At 38.2% G+C, this 23362-nt stretch overlaps 1 protein-coding gene across 1 annotated transcript in view; it reads right to left on the bottom strand.

Moving 5' to 3' along the window:
• The window catches only part of Sema3d (semaphorin 3D), a 209526-nt gene extending 186491 nt beyond the window's left edge, over positions 1–23035 (bottom strand). The window contains exon 1 of the mRNA XM_052173132.1: positions 22544–23035. The gene's annotated coding sequence lies outside the window, so the exon portion shown is untranslated. The remainder of the gene's footprint in view (positions 1–22543) is intronic.
• Between the last annotated feature and the right edge of the window lie 327 nt (positions 23036–23362).

Raw genomic sequence — 23362 nt, forward strand, 5'->3', positions numbered from 1 at the left:
CTTTTCATATGCCACAGCCTCTCAAGGACAGCCAGTTACTTCATCCGTGGCTAAAGTGAAGAAAGTGACTTGATGTAATACAGAAGGGGAATTCTAGTGCACTTTCTTGAGAGACTAAATATCAGTCCCCAGGGTGGTGTGTAAATAACTCATAATGCCTGTTCTATATTATCTCAGGAGTTTTTCAGGACATTTTTGGCACTGTATAATTTAAACGTTAAATAGTGACTTTAAAACAAAACTTATATAAGATTCAACTCCATTGTATTTATAGCTGTGGAGTAAATTGGCCTTTCACTCAAAGAGATAATATACTCAGTGAAATCAAACATGTTCATGAACAGCTAAAGTTGAGGCAAAATGTAAGTGCTATACAAGATGTATAAAACATATATAAAATAATGGTAATAAGTTTCCCAGCTCATGAAGAAGGGAGCATGTCAATAAAAGCAAGGGCAATTTCATAATAGAGATGTAATTTTAGCTTGAGTGTGAGACTACATAATATTTCAAGAGATATATGAGATAGGATAGGAGAAAGGAATGATGTAATAGTGTCATAAGGCTAAGATAAGCACGGACAGACTGCAAAGTTAGATCTCAGCCCAGCCATGACAAGGCACGGTGTTTGTACAGGATTCTGCCATCACCCTTGTAGGAGCGAATAATGGCAGTGTTGTTCAAATAAGGCAGACAATTGATTAGGCAATCCCCTCAGGATATTGGCAATAATGCGTATCCCTCCATCTCTTTGCCAAAGCCACCATGGTTTCTCTTTCTTCACTAGCAGACTAGCACGGAGCTCTTTGTTTTAAAATCTTAATTCTCCTGACTTAATCTGTGGCAAGTAGTACAACTAAGATTAGCCAACACAAAAGATAATCACATGATCAGGTTTTAATTGCTTTCAGAGAAGAACCTTACACTGTTGCTCAGTAGCAAAACATTTCACATCTTCACAATAGCAATACATATTTAATAGGCATATAAATATGCACATAACAGTTCAGCATCATTTTTAGTTTTGTTTAAGTTGTTTAATTTTTTAAGAGATGATAATCACAAGGAATGAAGCATTCACAATGAAGACAAAAGTTCTGAAATGCACTATAGCAAATCAGACAGGTCTTATGATAAATCATGAAAAAGAGTATGAGTTAGCAGACTATTCATATAGCATATACAAAAGATTGCAGATAATTATAGTATTTGCAATGATAATGGAAATGAGGGAAATTCTAAAAAGTAATATTGCTGAACTTACCGAAAATACAGAGCAGATGTAAGTGGTAAGAACAGCAGCTAATATGCAACACAGCTTACTAGGAAGAAGGCATTATTTTCAAATGTGAACATATTTTGACTCACTTAATACCCCTGGGTCCTGGTTGTCCAATGCTGATGTTACTGTCCTTTTTCCAATGTTGAAATGCAGGCATAGAGAGCATGTTCAAGGTTGCAAGCTCATAAGTCCCAGATAGACAGGAACTGGAGCTGGTGACTCACAGCATTCATCTTTGTACTAGAGTCGACTGGCAGGTCTGTAACATTCAGATTACTAACTGTAATAATAAAAGCATTGTACTGGCTGGTTTTGTGTGTCAACTTGACACAGGCTGGAGTTATCACAGGGAAAGGAACTTCAGTTTGGGAAGTGCCTCCATGAGATGCAGCTGGGGGGCATTTTGATCAAGGGGAGGGGTCCCCTTGTCGGTGGTACCATTTCTGGGCTCGTATTCTTGGTTTCTATAAGAGAGTAGGCTGAGCAAGCCAGGGGAAGCAAGCCAGTAAGGAACATCCCTCCATGGCCTCTGCATCAGCTCCTGGTTCCTGACCTGCTTGAGTTCTAGTCCTGACTTCGTTTAGTGATGAACAGTAGTGTGGAAATGTAAGCTCAATAAACACTTTTCTTCACAACTTGCTTCTTGGTCATGGTGTTTGTACAGGAATAGAAACCCTGACTAAGAGAGACATCAAAAGGTCTTTAAGACAAACAAACAAATACATAAAACTCTAGTCCATTCTTGTCGTTTTGCTTTTGAAGTCCTTGGAGAATACAAATGTAAATGAGGAACTAGGAGCTAGGTGTTTTGTTCAGGAAGATATTGTGAGTTCTGTCCTAAGCAGCAGGCCATACCAAGGCTCTGAGTGATGGTGTCAGACATGTGTATAGATTTCCAATTCCATTTTCCAAAATATAGCTGAAAGAATGTCTGAAAATCAAAACAGATGGGTTGTTCTTAAAATATGATTGACTGATAAAGGCTGCTTATAAAGCAGCATGTATTTCATACAACACATGTGAACCACAACATGCCTGATGATTCCGAAGCCAGAAAGAGGGCAGGCCCAAAGCTCAGGTTTTTTTAAACAAGTGCATAGATAGGCAATGAGTAAAAAGTTAAAAGAAGCTGAGCGTTTGTGTCCCACATGTCTGAGCCAAAGGCTGTGGCTGGATGGATGAAGTGAAGCCAAGAGTCCCTGGAAATATGGAGAATGACCAAAAAGTAGAAGTGCTATAATAGACACAAAGCATTTTGGCAGGGATAGAGAGATGCGAAAGATAGTACAGGTGGATAAATTAGTACAAATTGTCTTCTTTCATTATAATTTACTGTAAAGCTGTCATTCTTATTGAATATCCATAGATTTGAGCATTTGTGAGATTTAATTTCACTTTTAAGTTCACTTGGGTCATTTTTATATAATAAAAGTATCCCCAAGAAGTACTAAAAACAGTCAAGGCCTCACTTGTAGATATGAAATCAAAACACAACTATGAATAAGAAGAAAGAGTGTGTTTTCCTATCATTTCATCAGATTTTTTTTAAAGTTTATCTAAATTTTGGGGGTTATTATTCCAGGAAGGATGGAATTTCCCTCTACAGGAAAATATCCACAACTGAAAGATATAATGCAATAAATAAGTACATAATTTCAAAGAAAAATAAGAGTGAACACCTGCTTCCTGGAGGGATTTTGATGAGCACACTGGGAAATGCGTCTTTTGTTTCTATTATTAAAGGTGACCACACCAAGAAAGAATGATATTGTGCAGAGTGTTATCGTTGTCTTTGTTCACGCCCAGATGAGAAATTAAAAGCAGCATCCTTTCAGATAAATGTATACCTCCCACAGACAAAGAGCTACAGAGAAGAGACTGAGGCTACATTCTGCTAGGTTAAATGTTTGCTTTTTTTATGAGACCATTTATTTGGAAGTAAAGAACAGCTATATTTGAATACTTTGAAACTGTTCTGTATAATTTTTACCACATTCGACAGAAAGAAGAGATCAACCAAAATGTAGTGTATTTGAAAACAAAATGAACAAAAAGAAAAAGAAAGAAGCCCTACTTCTATGATCACACAAACTCTACACAATACTTCATTTTGGGAGAGGGCCTGGATTAATGTAGTTGATCATCAGTCTCTAGATAACTTCATCTTTTCTATAAGGCACCCAGAAAAACATTCTATAATCAATAAATAAAACAACTGATATGTAAATTCAAACCAGTCTGTCTTGTTTAAGTTTCTTAAATAAAGAAATTTCTATAAAATTAATAGGTAATTGCAATATAAATGAGAATGTCCTTACATATGGCAGAAAAACAAAAGACAAGTTCACACTTGCTTGTTTTGTAGAAGGACCTTCCTGAATGTCCTAAGTTATCCAAAGCATCATGAAGGACATTTGAGACACTTATCTGGTGATAGACACAGACAACACTTTCAAGTAGTGAGTCTACCCTTTGTGAATCAGTGCCAGTGTCTGAGGAGAAGCCAGACTTGTGCCTGCTGCCCTGGAGCTCACTTCATAAGGACATGGCGCAAGCTAGGAATTAGACAGTTTCAAAGGCCAAGTATACAATGGGGAAAGATGAGTGTAATCCAGCCTTACTTTCCTGCTATTTAGTGTAACTGAAAAATTATATTTTATCTGGTAGAATAGAACTTGCCTCTTTAGCACCATAGATTTTCTTCCCTTAAATATTTACTTAACTCTCAAAAAATATAATCACTCCCTTCTATCTATAATATAACCCACTAAACCTATAATGTATAGTGGTATCATATATAAGTTACAGTGTATATAATCATCTATAAACACATGGAATCATATATACTATACAGTGTATATAACCATATAGTCTATAAATATTGATGTAGAGTTAGAAAACTTCATATAATTAATAAATCATACACATTTAATTGTACTCATTTTTGTTGTGATTGATCATAGTTAAAGAAAATTCATGAATGTTACATTGGAAAGTTAATTTGGGCTTCTGGAAGGGATCACAAACATGTGGGTTTTAGTTTATCCTCACCTTGCTTCAGATTTTAACATCTCCTACAGAACACACCGTCTTACTAAGGTACATGTTGATATACTATGCACCAAGGAGCAAAATGTTTGCCCTTTTTAGAAGTAAAAAGACTTCACTTGAAATTTCCACCATGTAACTTCCTAATGTGCGCCTCTGAGCACACTGTAGTCAGTGTGTCATAGCTGTGGATCCAAAACTACTCAAGCCGGGGGCTATTCCGCTTTGAATTCTCAGCACTGATCTCAAAATAGACAAGTTATCCATTCATGTTTAAGGAAGGAAGGAAGGGAGGGAGGGAGGGAGTGGGAAGGAAGAATAGAGGGTGTTGAAAGGCAAACAGAAGTCACATCAGCTCATCCCCGGTCCTCTGTGGAATTACAAAATTGGGGGTACATAGTTTCTAGGGTTGCTTTTTTAAAATTATGAAATGCAATGATTGCATTAATCAATTTAGATGATTTTAAAATGATTATTTCTTAACTAGAAAGATTTCCTAATAGGTATGCTGAGACGGACAGATTACTAGGCCTACATTGCAGTCATTTCCAAAGTTAGAACTTTAAAAAATGAACAAGATTAACAAAAGCCTCCAGTGCTCATTCTGACAAAGTTTAACAAAACATGCATTGCTGGAGGAGTTCCAAGGGTTGGGTGTACAGTCCATAAAATAACTTCCTGGGCCCTGTATTCTGAGGATTAAGTAAATGCCTGTGACTTTCACTCTTTTGATTCTGTGCCTCTTTTGGGCATCCTGGTTTACAGCAAAAACTGGTCAATGAGAAAGAAAGCAAAATTGAGTTGTTATAAAATGTCTACAGTTTATAAGATTACTCATACATAAGATACCAGTTTATTTTTTGAAAAAAAATAAAATTCAGCATCCTTTCATGCTTAAAGTCTTGGAGAGAACAGGAATTCAAGGCCCATACCTAAACATAGTAAAAGCAATATACAGCAAACCGGTAGCCAGCATCAAACTAAACGGAGAGAAACTTGAAGCAATCCCACTGAAATCAGGGACCAGACAAGGCTGCCCCCTTTCTCCTTATCTTTTCAATATTGTACTTGAGGTACTAGCTCGGGCAATTCGACAACATAAGGAGGTCAAAGGGATACAAATTGGAAAGGAGGAAGTCAAACTATCATTATTTGCAGACGACATGATCGTCTACCTAAGTGACCCAAAGAACTCCACTAGAGAGCTCCTACAGCTGATAAACAACTTCAGCAAAGTGGCAGGTTACAAAATCAACTCAAGCAAATCAGTGGCCTTCCTATACTCAAAGGATAAGCAGGCTGAGAAAGAAATTAGGGAAATGACCCCCTTCACAATAGCCACAAACAGTATAAAGTATCTTGGGGTGACTCTTACCAAACATGCGAAAGATCTGTATGGCAAGAACTTCAAGACTCTGAAGAAGGAAATGGAAGAAGACCTCAAAAAATGGGAAAACCTCCCATGCTCATGGATCGGTAGAATCAATATAGTTAAAATGGCCATTTTGCCTAAAGCACTATACAGATTCAATGCAATACCCATCAAAATCCCAACTCAATTCTTCACAGAGTTAGAAAGAGCAATTATCAAATTCATCTGGAACAACAAAAAACCCAGGATAGCTAAAACTATTCTCAGCAACAAAAGAAAATCTGGGGGAATCAGTATCCCTGACCTCAAGCAATACTACAGAGCAATAGTGTTAAAAACTGCATGGTATTGGTACAGTGACAGGCAGGAGGATCAATGGAACAGGATTGAAGATCCAGAAATGAACCCACACACCTATGGCCACTTGATCCTCGACAAAGAGGCTGAAAACATCCAATGGAAAAAAGATAGCCTTTTCAACAAATGGTGCTGGTTCAACTGGAGGTCAGCATGCAGAAGAATGCAAATTGATCCATCCTTGTCTCCTTGTACTAAGCTCAAATCCAAATGGATCAAGGACCTCCACATAAAGCCAGACACTCTGAAGCTAATAGAAAAGAAACTGGGGAAGACCCTTGAGGACATCGGTACAGGGAGAAAGTTTCTGAACAGAACACCAATAGCGTATGCTCTAAGAGCAAGAATTGACAAATGGGACCTCATAAGGTTACAGAGTTTCTGTAAGGCAAAGGACACCATCAAGAGGACAGATCGGCAACCAACAAATTGGGAAAAGATCTTCACCAATCCCACATCAGATAGAGGGCTAATATCCAATATATATAAAGAACTCAAGAAGTTAGACTCCAGAAAACCGAACAACCCTATTAAAAAATGGGGTACAGAGTTAAACAAAGAATTCTCACCTGAAGAACTTCGGATGGCGGAGAAGCATCTTAAAAAATGCTCCACTTCATTAGTCATTAGGGAAATGCAAATCAAAACAACCCTAAGATTTCATCTTACACCAGTCAGAATGGCTAAGATTAAAAATTCAGGAGACAGCAGGTGTTGGAGAGGGTGCGGAGAAAGAGGAACACTCCTCCACTGCTGGTGGGGTTGCAAATTGGTACAACCACTCTGGAAATCAGTCTGGCGGTTCCTCTGAAAACTGGGCACCTCACTTCCAGAAGATCCTGCTATACCACTCCTGGGCATATACCCAGAGGATTCCCCACCATGTAATAAGGATACATGCTCTACTATGTTCATAGCAGCCCTATTTATAATTGCCAGATGCTGGAAAGAACCCAGGTATCCCTCAACAGAAGAGTGGATACAAAAAATGTGGTATATCTACACAATGGAGTACTATTCAGCCATTAGAAACAATGAATTCATGAAATTCTTAGGCAAATGGATGGAGCTAGAGAACATCATACTAAGTGAGGTAACCCAGACTCAAAAGGTGAATCATGGTATGCACTCACTAATAAGTGGTTATTAACCTAGAAAACTGGAATACCCAAAACATAATCCACACATCAAATGAGATACAAGAAGAAAGCAGGAGTGGTCCCTGGTTCTGGAAAGACTCAGTGAAACAGTATTTGGCAAAACCAGAACGGGGAACTGGGAAGGGATGGGAGGGAGGACAGGGGAAGAGAAGGGGGCTTACGGGACTTTCGGGGAGTGGGGGGGGGCTAGAAAAGGGGAAATCATTTGAAATGTAAATAAATTATATCAAATAAAAAAAAAGACAAAAAAAAATAAAATTAAAACTATATTACTACCTAGGATACTTGTCTTCTGTATCTCTAAGATTTGATTGTATCTTATCAAAATTGGAAAAAAAAATCTGAAGAATCGGTATCTTTTTTATATTTAAAAAAATGCACTTCACTGATGATACAGGTGACACATGCTCTTATTTCTACCTTTCAAACTCTCTGTGGATTTCTTTCATCTGTAAGTGTAAAACAGTCAGAACTGACATCTCTATGAAGTGTCAAAGGGAGTAAGTACAATACTAGAAATGAATCTCTGCTTCTAGACCCTTACTTCTTTGGCACACTAAAATTCATATGCAGTAGTTTAAAAACGAAGTGGCTTAGTGCACAGTGGTCAGATGTGTGTCAAGGTCAAAGGTCAAAAGATATCTATTCTGGATTGGCATACTGAAAGAGTAGGGGAAGATTAAATTGGCTTTTAAAAAGTAGAATGTCAACATTTAAGGATAGAGAGAATGGAACAAATTCCATTCATAACTGGTACTGTGAGCACTGTTGGACTCAAGACTTTACTATGAGAACAAATTTGGAATTATTTTGCAAATTAAATATGGGCTAGAGTCATTGGCTACTATTTCTCATCCAACGTTGTGCCAGTGATGACAGAGCAAGGAAAGCAGCCATCAGGGCAGTGAAGCAAGCACAGGATTCCTCAACTCAGACCTACATGCTAGCTGGAGATCTAGCACCTCCCCCATCTATTTTTAATCCTGGGCTATAGATATGCAACAAAAAATGTTACCTTGATCAATGTCAATCCGTGCTTAATGACTCTGAAACTACCCCAATAATCCCAAAATGAGCCTGGCAGGTCCTAGGAAAATCATATGATATTACCCTTTGAAAACAGATTCCCCTTCTAAATGGGGACTTTTAGTATGAAAGGATGCTGAATTTTCTCAAATGCTTTTTCAGCATCTAATGAAATGATTATATGGTTTTTTTTTCTTTGAGTTTGTTTATGTAGTGGATTGCATTGATGGATTTCCTTATATTGAACCATCCCTGCATCTCTGGGATGAAGCCCACTTGATTGTGGTGGATGATCGTTTTGATGTGTTCTTGGATTAGGTTGGCAAGAATTTTATTGAGTATTTTTGCATCAATAATCATAAGGGAAATTGGTCTGAAGTTCTCTTTCTTTGTTGGATCTTTGTGTGGTTTTGATATCAATATAATTGTGGCTTCGTAGAACGAGTTGGGTAGTGTTCCTTCTGTTTCTATTTTGTGGAACAGTTTGAAGAGTATTGGTGTTAGGTCTTCTTTGAAGATCTGATAGAATTCTGCACTGAAGCTATCTGGTCCCGTGCATTTTTTTGGTTGGGAGACTTTCTCTGACCCCTTTTATTTCTTTAGGGGTTATGGGCCTGTTTATATTATCTATTTGATCCTGATTCAATTTACATCATTAGTTATTAGGAAAATGCAAATCCAAACAACCCTGAGATTTCACCTCACACCTGTCAGAATGGCTAAGGTTAAAAACTCAGGAGACAGCAGGTGTTGGCGAGGATGTGGAGAAAGAGAAACACTCCTTCACTGCTGGTGGGATTGTAAGATGGTACAACCACTATGGAAATCAGTCTGGCGGTTTCTAAGAAAACTGGACATGACACTTCTGGAGGATGCTGCTATACCTCTCCTGGGCATATACCCAGAGAATCCCAGCATGCAATAAGGATACACGCTCCAATATGTTCATAGTAGCCTTATTTATAATAGCCAGAAGCTGGAAAGAACCCAATGGAGGAATGGATACAGAAAATGTGCTATATATACACAATGGAGTACAATTCAGCAATTAAAAACTATGAGTTCATGAATTTTTTAGGCAAATGGTTGGAACTGGAAAATACCATCCTAAGTGAGGTAACCCATACACAAAAGAATACACATGGAATGCAATCATTGATAAGTGGATATTAATTAGCCCTGAAACTCTGAATACTGAAGATACAATTAGCATATCAAATGATTCCCATGAAAAAGGAAGAAGAGGGCCCTAATCCTGGAAAGGCTTGATCCAGCATTGTAGGGGAGTACCAGGACAGAGAAAGGGGAGGGGGAAAGATAGGAGAATGGATGGAGAGAAGAGGACTTATGGGACATATGGGGGGTGGAGACTGGGAAAGGGGGAAGCTTTTGGAGTGTAAACAAGAATATAGAAAATAAAAATAAATATTAAAAAAAAAGGAGAGACAAGTTTAAAAGATCTCAAGGATACTGCTTCTTGGCAGATGAGGACTTAACTTTCCCTAGGTAACTTGATTCCATTAGGCAGCACTGTGGCTTCCAGAACAGTCCCCTAAATATATGGTAAAGAAAGCAAGCCTCAAGTACTCCATTCATAGCCACACAGCTCAAGTAGAGGTAGTTCCGCACTGGTGTGTGGTCTAGAAGTGATCTTGTGTCTGGGCATGAGACTTTGATTCTGGGATTATTTCCAGTTCCTCAAGTAAGTGAGCAGTGAATTAGATCATTTTGTTTCCCCTTCGCTTTCTTATGAAGCATACTAAAATAGGCTATTTTGGAATGTTATAATAGTGAGGCCATTTAAGGAAAGGTCCCAAGAACAATACCTGACAAGAGGACACACAGGAACAAAGTAGCAGTCACACGAGTAGACGAATTGTGTGCAAAGACATGGGAATGAGATCAGGCACACTTTACAGGGAAAAGGAACATACATGGGCAAGTTTTTAAAGTAGTCTTTTGAATAATTTGTATCTGCATTTGGGGATGGAACACTGCATCAAGTAAGTAGGCAATGTTACAAACCAAGCAATGGAAAGGAAAACAGTGTAATGCCATGAAAACAGGATGGAAATTTTAAAAAGGGGGATGCTTCAGGACACTATTACTTGACAGTTGGTGTCCGCAAATAAGTGCTTCTTACATAACAACTTGTATAAAGGCATTTCCATGCCGGTTGGAATACCTATATTCTATTGTCATAGTGTGGTCTTCACACTTCTGAGTAAGGAAGAAGCAAGTGCATGGGCAGGAGTTGGAAAAAGAAGGAGGAGGAAGAAGAAGATCAGGTTGGAAATATTATTCTGTTATTCAAGTGTACACTAGGATTAGCAATCACAAGGCAGTCTTGAATGGTTTCATCAGATAAAACAAAAAGACAGCACAAGGTATGGATGTAATGGAAATCTATATAAATGTGTAACAGGCATAGTCTGTGTTAAGACAAGTCAAGATTACACAGGACTTATAATGTACCATGTAACATTTTGTTTGTCTCTGAAAATTATTTCTAAAAATGCTACTATGATGTTAGTATGATCTATTAACCCAAACAAATGGATAAATAGGCAGGTCATATGACTATGTGAATGACATAGCTAGAAAATGAACTCAGACTGTATTTTCTCATCATCTAAACCATTGTACTACATTTCCCCCAATGGTTCAAAATCTAGTTTAACATTACATTAATCATAGACCGTAAAACTTTCACTTCCAAAAATAAGTTGTTCCTTTTACAATAAATACTAAAGTGTTAAATACTAAAGACTAACCTCACGTGATGAGTTAAAGTTTGTGGTGTTTTAGTGAAAGACTTGGGACCAAAAGTAATCCAGCGTGAGGAAGAAACTTTGGATATAGCCTCTTCATAATTCATAGTAGAGGATAGGGTGAAAGATGACATAATTAAAGAATAGGCATAGGACATTTTTTTCTGGGTGCTAAGTAATATACTAATCTATTGATTTAACATTTGGAGTACTATTTTTCTCTATTTATTTATCAGAGTAATAGTAGTATGTTTTTCCCTGGATCCATGATTCAAGCGTTGGCCTCACTAACAAAGAATTTATGGGTTTTTTTTCACATGGAGTGGGCTTTCAATCTAATTTTTAAAAGTGGTTGGTTAATCTGTCTACCAATTGTATCACTTGTGAGTGGCTGTATCTTGTAGGCAGGTAGCTATGTTAGATAACAGTTGCTAGCTGGTTTTGATTGCTGATTACTTTTCTGCTATTCTGATTTGTAGAGCATCTTCTAGCACTATGAACACTAGCCAGTACTGGTGAAGCCTTAAGTTGAGTATCAGGTAGATTTATCTGTGTTCTGTGTCCTATCTGTGGTTTCTTCAGCAATAGGGTACTACTATCGAGTTCTAGAATGTAATAAACAGCATTGTAAATAATCTGCAATGTTTAGGAAGTCTGTGGGACTGAATTTGTCTAAAGAGTTAAAAAGATAGAATTAATTTGCTGGATTTGACAGAGAAGTTTGACTTTGTCCATGGTAGTGAATGGCTACCTAAGGACAGAAGCTATGTTTTTCATTTTATTCAATTATTAACTCTCACACAGTGCCCAATATATAGTACACACTCACTTAATAAATATTTTTTAAAATAAAGATAAGAGTTCAAGACAGATGGGCTGTAAAAGTATAAAATACATGAGAAAATATGTATTGGATATGCTTTGTGTTGAAGTACTGTATTGTAAACTAAGCTTTGCGACACATTTCATATTCAAACAGTCAGAAAGAAAACGCAGTGGATTACAAATGGACCACCTTCAGTGCAAATAAGTAAGATTGTGAGTCTCTCACGACCATGCTATGAGAAATCCTGACAGGGTGATGGAGGAAGAATATAAAGTAAGCCACCATTTTGTCCTTACCTATAGGAGTTAGTCTATTATTTTGGAAGAAATGAAAGGGGCAGAATTATCTTTTGAAAAGGTGAGTAGGAGTTACATGAAAATTACTTCTTCACATGAGATTTGTTTGAATATGAGTGGACATGCTTTCAGGGTCAGCATGGAAAGAGCCTTTAGTTAAGGGCAGGGATCAGCGCTGGCAGCAAAAGAAGGCAAAAAACATTCCAAATGGAAGGAGAATCAATTGCAGCTAAAGCCTCTTGTGGAAAAAATACAGGCATCCTAGGCTTAAGTGTTTGGTCCAAGTGGCTGACATTGGTTAGTTTTGTTTATTGACTTGGTAGATGTACAAGATTGTGTTTACTCATCCTGATATCTATCAAAATACACACATGTAAGACAGCATTCTTTATATAGAGAGAACTTGTATACCAGACACTGATGGTAATTCCACATCTTCATTTCTGATAACTAGAAATAACAGAGGCTCATACATACTCAAAAAGATGATTGCTGGTTGTCATGGTATCGTGATTCTGATTACTAATAACTAGGGAAAAGGAAACAAACCTCAATGTAGTTGTTCTCTTAATAACTCTGGAGTAAAAGTAAACAGGTTATAAAATGACTTCATTATAAGTTCTGAAATATGCATAAAAATATAATTTCCCAAAATATGAAAACAAGTGTGTTGATAGGAATACAACAAAAGACTTTTAAACAATCAGGGTGCACTGCCTAGGTGGAGGGTGGGGTCAGCAGACCATAGTGCATTAGCCCAAGTGCTCTGAAAGTTTATTGAGTGCACATGTGTAAGCAGAACACTCCTTTTCTACGAAAGTTATTCCTGCCAAAATCTTGCCCTTTTTAAAACCTGAACAATGAATGTTCTCTGCCAAACCTCATCACAGAGAAGTCTAAGACAACAATCCCCACAAAATGTGAATTGAGCCAAAAATGAGAGATGTTATTTGCGCATCTGTATATCTGACTCCGATGCTTTTGAACAGCTACTTTACAGGTGACAACAGCCCTAACTTCAAACGGAACACAGCTCTTTGATTTGAATTAAGTTTAAGATGTAAAGTATGTGTGTTATATTCTTTTATCATGCATGTAGATAGTTTTGCATGCAGAAACTGTCTACTTTTACTGCCTATTAACCTGCAGGGAAAGCAATAAATAAACAATGAGTAGGTTATAGATGGAAATATAACAAAAGGCAAAGATAGTATTTGAAATGACTGTTTTCATTTACAAGAATATTTTTAAAATATTAATTGGGTTATAATTTAGCTCAGAAGCCATCAATTACTGAAGCATAAGTTGATAGGAGATAAGATAAACAACACAATGATTTATTCAAAATACAATTTAACTATGTCTCTATTATTGAAATTAAATAAGCATTGAAGAAACTTTCATCAGAATACTCTATTGTTTCATTCCTCTTTTTGACTGTAGTAAATTACCATAGGTCAATGATACTTTAGTTTGGTTGTTTTTTGATACACAGTCTCATGAGCCTAACTGGCCTTGGATTCACAATATATCCAAGGTTAGTCTTGACCTTCTAATCCTCCTGCCTCCAAGAGCTAAGAGTTAGGGTTCCAGACATGTGCAATAATGGATCGAGATTAAATTTTAAGAAAGTTTCTCTCTCTCTCTCTCTCTCTCTCTCTCTCTCTCTCTCTCTCTCTCTCTCTCTCTCTCTCTCTCTCTCTCTGTCCTGAATCTAAGATTCCACTAAAAGTTCAGAACATATTAGTCTTTTGGATGTCACTCTTTTTCACAAGTTTTTTTCATCCAGGGAACGTAGTGGCTGTCACCAAAGGTAGACACTTAGTTATGTCTCTAGCAACCAGGTCAACTGCAACTGACTTTTACCAAAACGTTCTTGTGTGGTTTATGCTATGACTCATGTAAAATAAAAACAGAAGAAGCCAGGGTGGGGGGGTGGAAGGGGAAGAAACAACGAAAATTTCAACAATTGCCTTAGTTGAAGACAAGTTCAATAGAGACTGTGAGACTGTAAATCAAGCCATCACTAAAAAATTCTGCATATAAGGTAACAGCAAAGAGCAAATGGGAAAGAGCAGAAAATAGAAAATGACAGTGCTTTTGGCTCAACTGTAAAGAAAGCTTCTTGAAAATCAATGATCCAGGTTTGTGTTTGTTTGTTTGTTTGCTGTCACTCATCTGCTTGCTTCATGATTCTAGCAGTTGAATCTATGGTCTCACACAAGTGGTTTGTATTTTTGAAAGGTCCTGTTAGTTCGCTGCCCAGCCCAGCTTCAAGATTGGCTAGCCTCCCTCCACGGCCTCTCAACTGGCTGAGATTACAGGTATATGCCACCATATCTTGACAAGTGTATTTGTAAACACAGCCAATTCTTCAAAAGAGACACATTAAAACAAAACTCAAAGCAACAATAAAAAAGAAAATGTATCAAATTTAGACAGAACCTTGTGAGAAATGGTGAAATTTTGTGGATGAATCTCTCTCTATAGGGAAAGAAATAAAGAAAAAAAAGAACATTTATATTTAGAGGTACATGTGTGAATGTGCGCATGCATGTAGAAATGTGGAATGTATTGTATAAAGTTATATGATTTGCAAATAAATAAAAACGTGTATGTAATGCACATATGTTTATATGAATAATAAACATAGTTGATCCAGTGGAAGGTGGCAGCCTCCGTTTTTGTTCCCTCTTCATTGTTATGAATACAAATACATCTTTGATTCTAAAATGTTTTATGGAAAGGAAATCCCTAGAAATCCTTAACAGTCAACAAAATCATGCCATAGTTAATTATCTGTAAAGTATTTGACAAGGTAGGTTCCCCAAAGTTGAGAGAAGGAAACAAAAAATTCTAAGTATTTATACCGTCACTTTGATAAGTATTTTGGATGGCTAAGCTATATCTAGAATTAAAGACATCTGGGAATGATAATAGAGCTTAGCAAGGTCAATAAGCAGCAGAGATACAGGGAGAAAACATGCCTTCAAACACATAAGATTAATTCATTGATTACTAATATAAAGCATTATTTCTATGACAAACTACGATAAAGTGAGGTATAAGATTTTGATAATTTGGCATTCAATATTGTTTTGAAAAAGAAGTAATTATAAGGATATCTGATTCACAGTATTTGTTTTTATAATGATCAGACTTATTTATCTTTATTATTAACAGAAGAGACCAGTGCCATTAATAGTTTCCCCTCAACTAGAGAAAGAAATCAGACACTCAGTTAAATGATCTTGGAGCTTGAGAGATGTCTCAGCCATTAGGAGTACTTGATGCTCTTGTAGAGTGTCCAGACGTGATTTCCAGGACCCATGTGGCAGTTCATAACCACATGTAACTTCTCCTGACCCTTGGCACACATATATGGCATCTGCATTGGCATACATACAGGCAAAACTTTCATACCCATATGTATAACATGCATAGAAAATGAATGAATGAATGACTAAATAAACAAATAAAACTCTTAAACCAGAGAATGGTTCACCTTCAGTATGCCTTTTTAGTGCATGTTTAATCATGATTCTATAGAAGAATTTTAGATTTCTAGAGACACTCAGAAGGTAGAGCAATTCCTCTACAGCCCACCCAAGTTTTCTGCCTTATTTATATTGTATACTGGCTTATCTACATTTTGTTTTCTATCACTTATTCATTTTGAGTTAATGATTCTGAAACATTCCTGTAATGAAAAATGCCTAAACAAGAATTATAGAAACCTTCTAAAACTATACATGCTATTTCAACAAGAAAACCTGAATTAGTATCATCTTTCCTTACCTAAAAGTTATTATTACAATCACAGGAGAAACTGGAGCCCCAATTATCTTTGAAACAAATTATATTGTTCCCACATATAAAAGTGTTGTCCTTAATAAAAATATTATTTCTTTAAAAGTTTTAATGCCTCTTAGGAGACATGCTAGTTCCATAGATTAATCGCTGTATATATGAGTAATAAATATCTCCTGGGAATAACAATAATAATAAGCACCAAACTTCCTAATACTTGAATTTAATACTTACAGACTATTTTTTGTGATAAGGATAAAAACAAGAAAGTAAAACCTTAAGCTAGTTTTATGCATGATATATGTCATAAAATACAGATTGTGTAGATTTAGTTTGAGATCAGTCCATCATTACACATGGAGCCAATTATGCCTTTTTAATATTTGAGAATTTCATACATGAGTACTCTATTTGCATTATTTCTACCTTTTCACTTCCCTGTTCTAGCTCCTCACTTCCCCTATGCTCTCTCACACTCGGGAATTAATTATTCTTAAACATGTAAACACAAGTGCCTACAGTTACACATATACAACCCACTGAGTCGGTTACTGCTGCTTGTAAGCATATATGGTCAGGGATGACTACTTGGGTTGGATAACTCACCAGGGAATTTTCAAACCTTTGAGGACTACCTGTAGTTCTTCATCAAAGAGTGGGGACTCAGGAAATATCCCCAGTCTATGTTGGCATGTCAGTGTGTATTGTCATCATGCAGGTCTTGTTTAGGCAACCATATTTTTGAGATTGTGTGAGTACAAAGGAGAACTACAGGCCAATATTCCTTATGAATATTGATGCAAAAATACTCAATAAAATTCTTGCCAACTGAATCCAAGAACACATCAAACCGATCATTCACCATGATCAAGTAGGCTTCATCCCAGGGATACAGGGATGGTTCAATATGAGGAAATCCATCAATGCAATCCACTACATAAACAAACTCAAGGGAAAAAACCACATGGTCATTTCATTAGATGCTGCAAAAGCTGAATTTGACAAAATTCAGCATCCTTGGGAAGAACAGGAACTCAAGGCCCATACCTAAACATAGTAAAAGCAATATACAGCAAACCGGTAGCCAGCATCAAACTAAATGGAGAGAAACTTGAAGCAGTCCCACTAAAATCAGGGACTAGACAGGGCTGCCCCCTCTCTCCATATCTTTTCAATATAGTACTTGAACTTCTAGGTAGAGCAATTAGACAACATAAGGATGTCAAAGAGATACAAATTGGAAAGGAAGAAGTCAAGGGACAGTTTTAAAAATGAACTTAGTAGGGGGATTTTCGCTGAGTCCTATGCTGAAGATATATTCCTGACCTATATTATTTTTCAGTTTTTAGTATAGTTAAGCAGACAATATCTTTACTGAGAAAGGTTCTATTGTAAATTCTTCTCTGTTGTATAGTTGAAGTTACACATACTTAGCTTAGTGGCTTAAATGACAGTTGGAAAAATCATCTGGATTAAAAGAGCACTGTAATCCTTGAAGTCTGTTGAATGTATTTAAGAGAGACTAAAGAGAAGATCTAGAAAGTGCATGATTCAATTATGATACAAAAAATTAGCAGTCTCCTAATAGTATGTTATCAATGTCATTTTCATATATAGTAATACAACATTATTTACCACACAAGTAATCTTACTGTGTTTATTTTAAGAAGCAGAATAGTTTCATATTGTTTGTTTGGTGTATGTATATGCCTGTGCATGCACACGTGTGTGCTTTACTAGCTTCCTACATTAGGATGCATAGTTCTGTTCAGATAAATTATGATTAACTAAGATAACATTTCCACTTTCCTCTGATTTGCCAGTGAAAATGTTACATGGCATTAATTATTGAAATATTTAGTTTTAAGATTACTAGGCTAAGTCGCTCCAGAAGAAACAAGGGATGTAAAGGAAGTTGCTTCTCTTTTCCAAAGCAGAAGGTGACACAAAAGATTGTTCCTGCAGGAAGACGCAGATTCATCCAGGAAGATGCAGATTCATCCAGGAAGATTCATCCAGGCAAGACTCCCCAGGTCCATGCGTCTCTTCAGGCTTTGCTCTACTCATTCCTTTCAGATTACGGCTTGCATGTGTATCTTATGGAGTGTCGAGTTTGAATGAGCACACTGAATGCATTCACTAATACATTAGTAACCTGCTTGAAAATTCCCTGGTTTACTACTATTAAAATGCTATAACTTAAATTTTTATGTGAAAATGCATGATCAAATAATGACAGTGACAGATCAGAATAATTTTAAAAAGCTGCAAATTTTAGTATATACACGATCGTTCTAAAAGCAATTGTGCACATGATGCTTAATACTTTCAATTATGTAAAATGTCTAGTAATAAGTCTCTTTTATTATCAGAATTCAATATAACTTAAGTGTTGTTGCTGATTATACTTTGTATTTACAATAAATTTATTTTACTGTCATTTTTTCTAAGTATTTGGTTGATTACAATTAAAGTAAACTAATACGCTCACAAATGACATAGTTAAATTCTTCCTATTTAATTATGGTCTTGCAAAGAGTTCAAGAATTTGGTAATTTTTGTAGTGCACAATAACTCTTTTATTGTGTGCCCTTCCTGTGTGGTCATATTACCTTGTTATCACTAAACTCTTAGCTTCTAAACACTTTTTAATGTGAAAGTGAAATTTCAGATCCAAGAAATTATCTCCTTGCTATAATCAAGACAATAAAGTCTGAACCTACAGTCATTTAATGTGTTATTTTGTCAATATTATAGATATTTAAAATTCTAAGATTACATTTCAATAGTTTGTGGTATATGCTCTATACTGTATTAACTAAATGTATTAAAAGTTAAGAGAAGAGAAATTGTTACTCTACCGATTCTTACAGTTTAGTCAGTAATTAAAAACACCATATACAGAAAAACTATTGAATTATTTGACTATAATAGGATGGAACATCAAAGTAAGGGAGGATTTGGCCACAGTTTCCTAGAGGAAGGGAAGTTTTAAAAACCAAAATTGTGAGGTGTGCACAACTGTGGTCACCAAATACTGTCAAATGTCAATCACATAATGATTATTGCTCCATCTTCCCTAAATGTGAATTCTTACTCTGTTTTTATCTCAAGTCTTATGACATGGAAGACTCAAGGACCTTTAAACCTTACTTTGGTACTTTATGTAGCTCCATGTATTTATAGTGATATTAAAATATTACCAAAACAGATCTTTTGCTACTCTTGATTATTAAATAATTTATTAAGTTAAAAGTATTATTTCCAATGAACCTGTCATGAACATATTAAGCCTTAAAACGAGGAGCAAATTTTAGTCAACATTCATTTATCTCAAAATAATGAAGTTGTTATGAACTTGTTAAGATATGCTGCTACTACTACTGGAATGAGTGGTCCATGGAACTAAGATAGTCTACCTCCATAAGAACATGGCAGGATCTTAGTACTAAGATTTAAGCACTAAAGAATGTTAGGTCCTGAAATGGTGCTAGTCCCAGAAGTTATCGACTGATATGCCTGGTAATTTCTGCAAACTGTATGACAGTTAATATGCCATGTTCATGCAATAAATCATATGACAGATAAAAACTATATTAATTCTACTTCAAGTACAATTGGAGCATGTCCCAATATGGAAGAGGAGATATGGGGATAGCAAAGCTTGGCGGTGACTCCAGTTCAGACCTATGGCAAAGACGCTTCCTTGCCTTTGTCGTTGATAATACTCTGGCTTTCCCTGAGAATAAAAACAGTTATCACTCTGACACAACAAGCAGCCCTGCGCACAAAATAAAAGACCAATAACAACAACAAAACAACAACAATAATCAGAACACAACAGCAGCAATCAGTTTATCTCTGTGCCACTTTCCTTTCCAAAATGTACAACAAGCTCACTAGGTAAAACATGCTTATGAAAGCAGTTCCAACCGTGGGAAAGGAAAATGGCGGAAATTATTTTTCTATCATTTCACCTAGAGTTTCTACTCATCTTGAATAGTTTCCAGATACTCTCAAGACAGTTGCGTTGACAGATATTTTTCAGCAGACTTCTCCCTCAGGAAGCAGAATGAAGGTACCTTGAGTTGAACCTTTATTCTTCTTTGTAAGGAACAGAAGACGTTGTGAAGGTAACACAGTGTTGTCAAATATGAAGGTTTCCATGTGTAGGTCATGGGACAGAGGACACTTTCACCAAAACAGGTATTCTCAACATCAGAGTTGCTGGTTGATAAGGATATCTTTTTCCCCCTATTTAATAGCACCATTGAAGCCACTGTAATTTCCAGAATATTCTACGTGTGTACATTAGGAATTTCGCTGTTATGAACTTTAGAGGTCTATAGATGATTTGTGCTGTCTTCTACCAGCTTATTTAGTGCTCTTGACGTATAAATGATTGCTAATAGAGACCTTCAAAAAAAAAAGTTCCCTTAGAGTCATGGGAAGCTATCCTGGGTTCCTAAAAAAAAGATCGACCCAAAACCTAATAAATGAGCCCCTGCAGTAGCCCTACCCCCTTGCAACATATATTTGTTCACTCAAATCAATATCATGTCGGCTCATTATTGTTGAAAATGAACAGAGTGGGGATTTAGTATATTCTCCTATCGATGCAATTTTTAAGAACTATGATTGGTTACAAATAACATAAAAAGCCAAATGGAACAATACTAATTTCTCCTTTTTAATCATCCAGACAACATTTCCATAAAACTGAGAGTACTAAAACACTATACAGAGCGCAAGGACACAATGGGTGTTTGATCAATGTCACTTCCCTTCTCTAGCAATTTTCCATTTCATAAGTGGGTAAATTCCATGTGAAATTTTGGCAGTCGGAATGGGTACCATTTAATTGTCTCTCAGCTCCCTCCTGAGCCTCCCCTTATCTCATCAAACATCGCTTCCTGCCCTTTCTTTTCAAGGGCCAAGGTCTGTTCCCATCTCCTGACCTGGACCATCACTTAGCCTGCCTGTCACTGGCCAGGACTCCAAAACTACAGGAGGCTAAAGCAACCAATGGGTGTGGACCATCACTCCCAGTTTTGAGCCTCCCTGCTCATCTTCTGGCTTTAGAAAAAGAGGGAGGGCTGAAGGCTTCCACAGAGTGATGACAGAAACCTCCCTCTCTTCCTTATCCTTCACATTTTTCTTTTCACATGCCAAATGAAGAAGGTGGCTCTGATTGCCCTTGCCCCTGCAGTTGCCATGGGTTACACAAAAGCAGCAAGGATACACAGGAGGGGGGGGGGCTCTTATCATCTCCTTTATGCACATGTAATCTCTTTTCTCCAGACTGATTTCTCCACCTTCCCAATGTTTGTGCACATCTTAAAGCATCTTTTTCCTTGGAACTTGAGAGCTTAAATCCTTTCCCACTCCTGGCATTTGCAGCTTGTGTTTCTTTTTCTGGTGCAAATAGGAGTTTCCAGTTAGAGAGGGGTGTGTTATGAAGGGCTTGGGTGGAGAAAGAAGAATCCACGTAGGGATACTGAATTTTATTAGGAATTGACTCGACGTGGTAAAAAGTCTGCCAATTCAACTCCGACATCCTTAATACCTAATGCCTGAGGTCAGAGTCCTCAGCTGCCAGGCATGCATCTATCTACAAGCCAGTCCCCCACATTCCAGATAGCCCGGCCACAGCCCACAGCGCAGGGATGTCTCCTCCTCCTGTCAAGTCCCTCCTAGCGCTGGGACTTAAGCAAAGCCATGAGGTTGAACACAAGTCACCAGGAAAGGAATATCAGCTCAGAAAACAGCTCTTCAGAGGCTGCCAGGGCAGTTAGCTACCATGAGCAAAAAGGACACTCCTTTGGGGGAATAAATGCCCAGTGGGGATAAAGTCTGGAGACACAGAGGCTTCCCTAGTTCTAGAAGACTAAAACACAACTTTACTTCACAGCCAAGAAGCTCCGAGGGTAATGTCTGACTTCAAATCCTCCTACCCAACTCCCGCCCCAGCAAGAAGGATGCGCATTTCCATTCGAGCGCCAGTAGTGATTCCTTTGCAAGGAAAATAGGGCATCATAGCTCAATTTCCCACAACCAAAACAACAACCTCTCTCTCACCTACTGTGTCCCCGGTCTAAACAGAAAAGGGGCGAGCTGGACACAGTCGCACTTAATTCACCCGGGACCTCCCCACCATCGCGGCTCCAAATGAACCTGTAATTGGGAGTCTGGAAATATGTCCCGAAACTCTTTGGCTGTCCAGGCTAGGGAGGAGGCGTCTAGAAAGCTGGCATCCAGAGAGAGAACAGAGTTCTTGAGCAGGGCGTCCCAGGAAGCAAACTTTTGGCGGCACAGGCTGGTGGGACTTGGAAATAAGATTCTGAAACACAGTGAGAAGGTGGCACTGCGCCCCAGTTGTCGCACAATCTCCGGAGCGGAGCTCATAGGATCTCCAAGCCGGTTTCCTCATCTCCGGGCGCTCTCCAGCGCCTTCTCAGAGTAGGCACAGGTCCCCAACACCCCAGTCTCTGTGGATTATCACTTGGGATCCACAGTGAGCCCCGCATCCCTGCTTAACATTAAGTCTCTAGAGCACCCTTCCAAGGAATAGCAGGTGATCCGAACACAGACTTACCTTCCTGCTGGCAACTCTTGTCGCTTTTCCTTTTCTTAGGTCTCAGGCTCAGGAGAGAAGAAAGGACCGCCAGAGGAAGCCAAGAGGACGGCGATCGCGGGCACAGGCGCGAGTTCTTTGGAGTCGCAGCCCGGGCTGAACCGCGGAGCACAGGCGGCCCTGGCGGAGCAGCGAGGCCGCGGTTACAGCCAGGCGGGGAGGCAGGGGGCGCTCCTGTGCCCCCGAGCGCAGCGCTCGCTCTACGGACAGCGACCCACCAGTTGGTGCTTAGGCCAGGAGCGAGCGTGGTGGGGAAAGGCACGCTCCAAGCAGGAGGGCGGCTTTTAAGTTTGTGGTGTGACCGCAGCAGCTGTCCTGGGAGAGATTCCGTCTGTCTTTCTAAAAAGGGGATGCTCAAAACGCCAGGGATTACCTCTCCCTCCAATCTCCTCCCCCGGCTCCCAGCCCCTTCTGATGTGCTGGCAATCCCTCAGATCGAGCAAGCCTTCTCGTCTCCGCCGCGCTGTCCAGGGTGGGATTGGAGGTAGTTCCGGCCGGATCTATGAGTGTTTGGGGGGAGGATAGGGTATCTGTCCATCAATAAAAACAGCCTGTGACGTCTTAGTCTGGGTCTGGGTAATTTAGGAACTTGTGTATTCCTTCAGTTTCAGAAAGTACTGGACCGACCTCGGGCAGGGGCAGGAGCAATGGCCATCTTAATAATTCCAATTGCCTTGGAAAAGTGCAGGTGTTTCTTTGTAAAACTTCGGCCTGCTGTTAGTGAGTCTGGGATGGTTGAGTAACAGGATCGGGAATTAGTCCTCCTCAGTGGCCTACATC

The sequence above is a fragment of the Apodemus sylvaticus genome, chromosome 2 (assembly GCF_947179515.1).
Source record: "Apodemus sylvaticus chromosome 2, mApoSyl1.1, whole genome shotgun sequence".
In the NCBI taxonomy this organism is placed as follows: Eukaryota; Metazoa; Chordata; class Mammalia; order Rodentia; family Muridae; genus Apodemus; species Apodemus sylvaticus.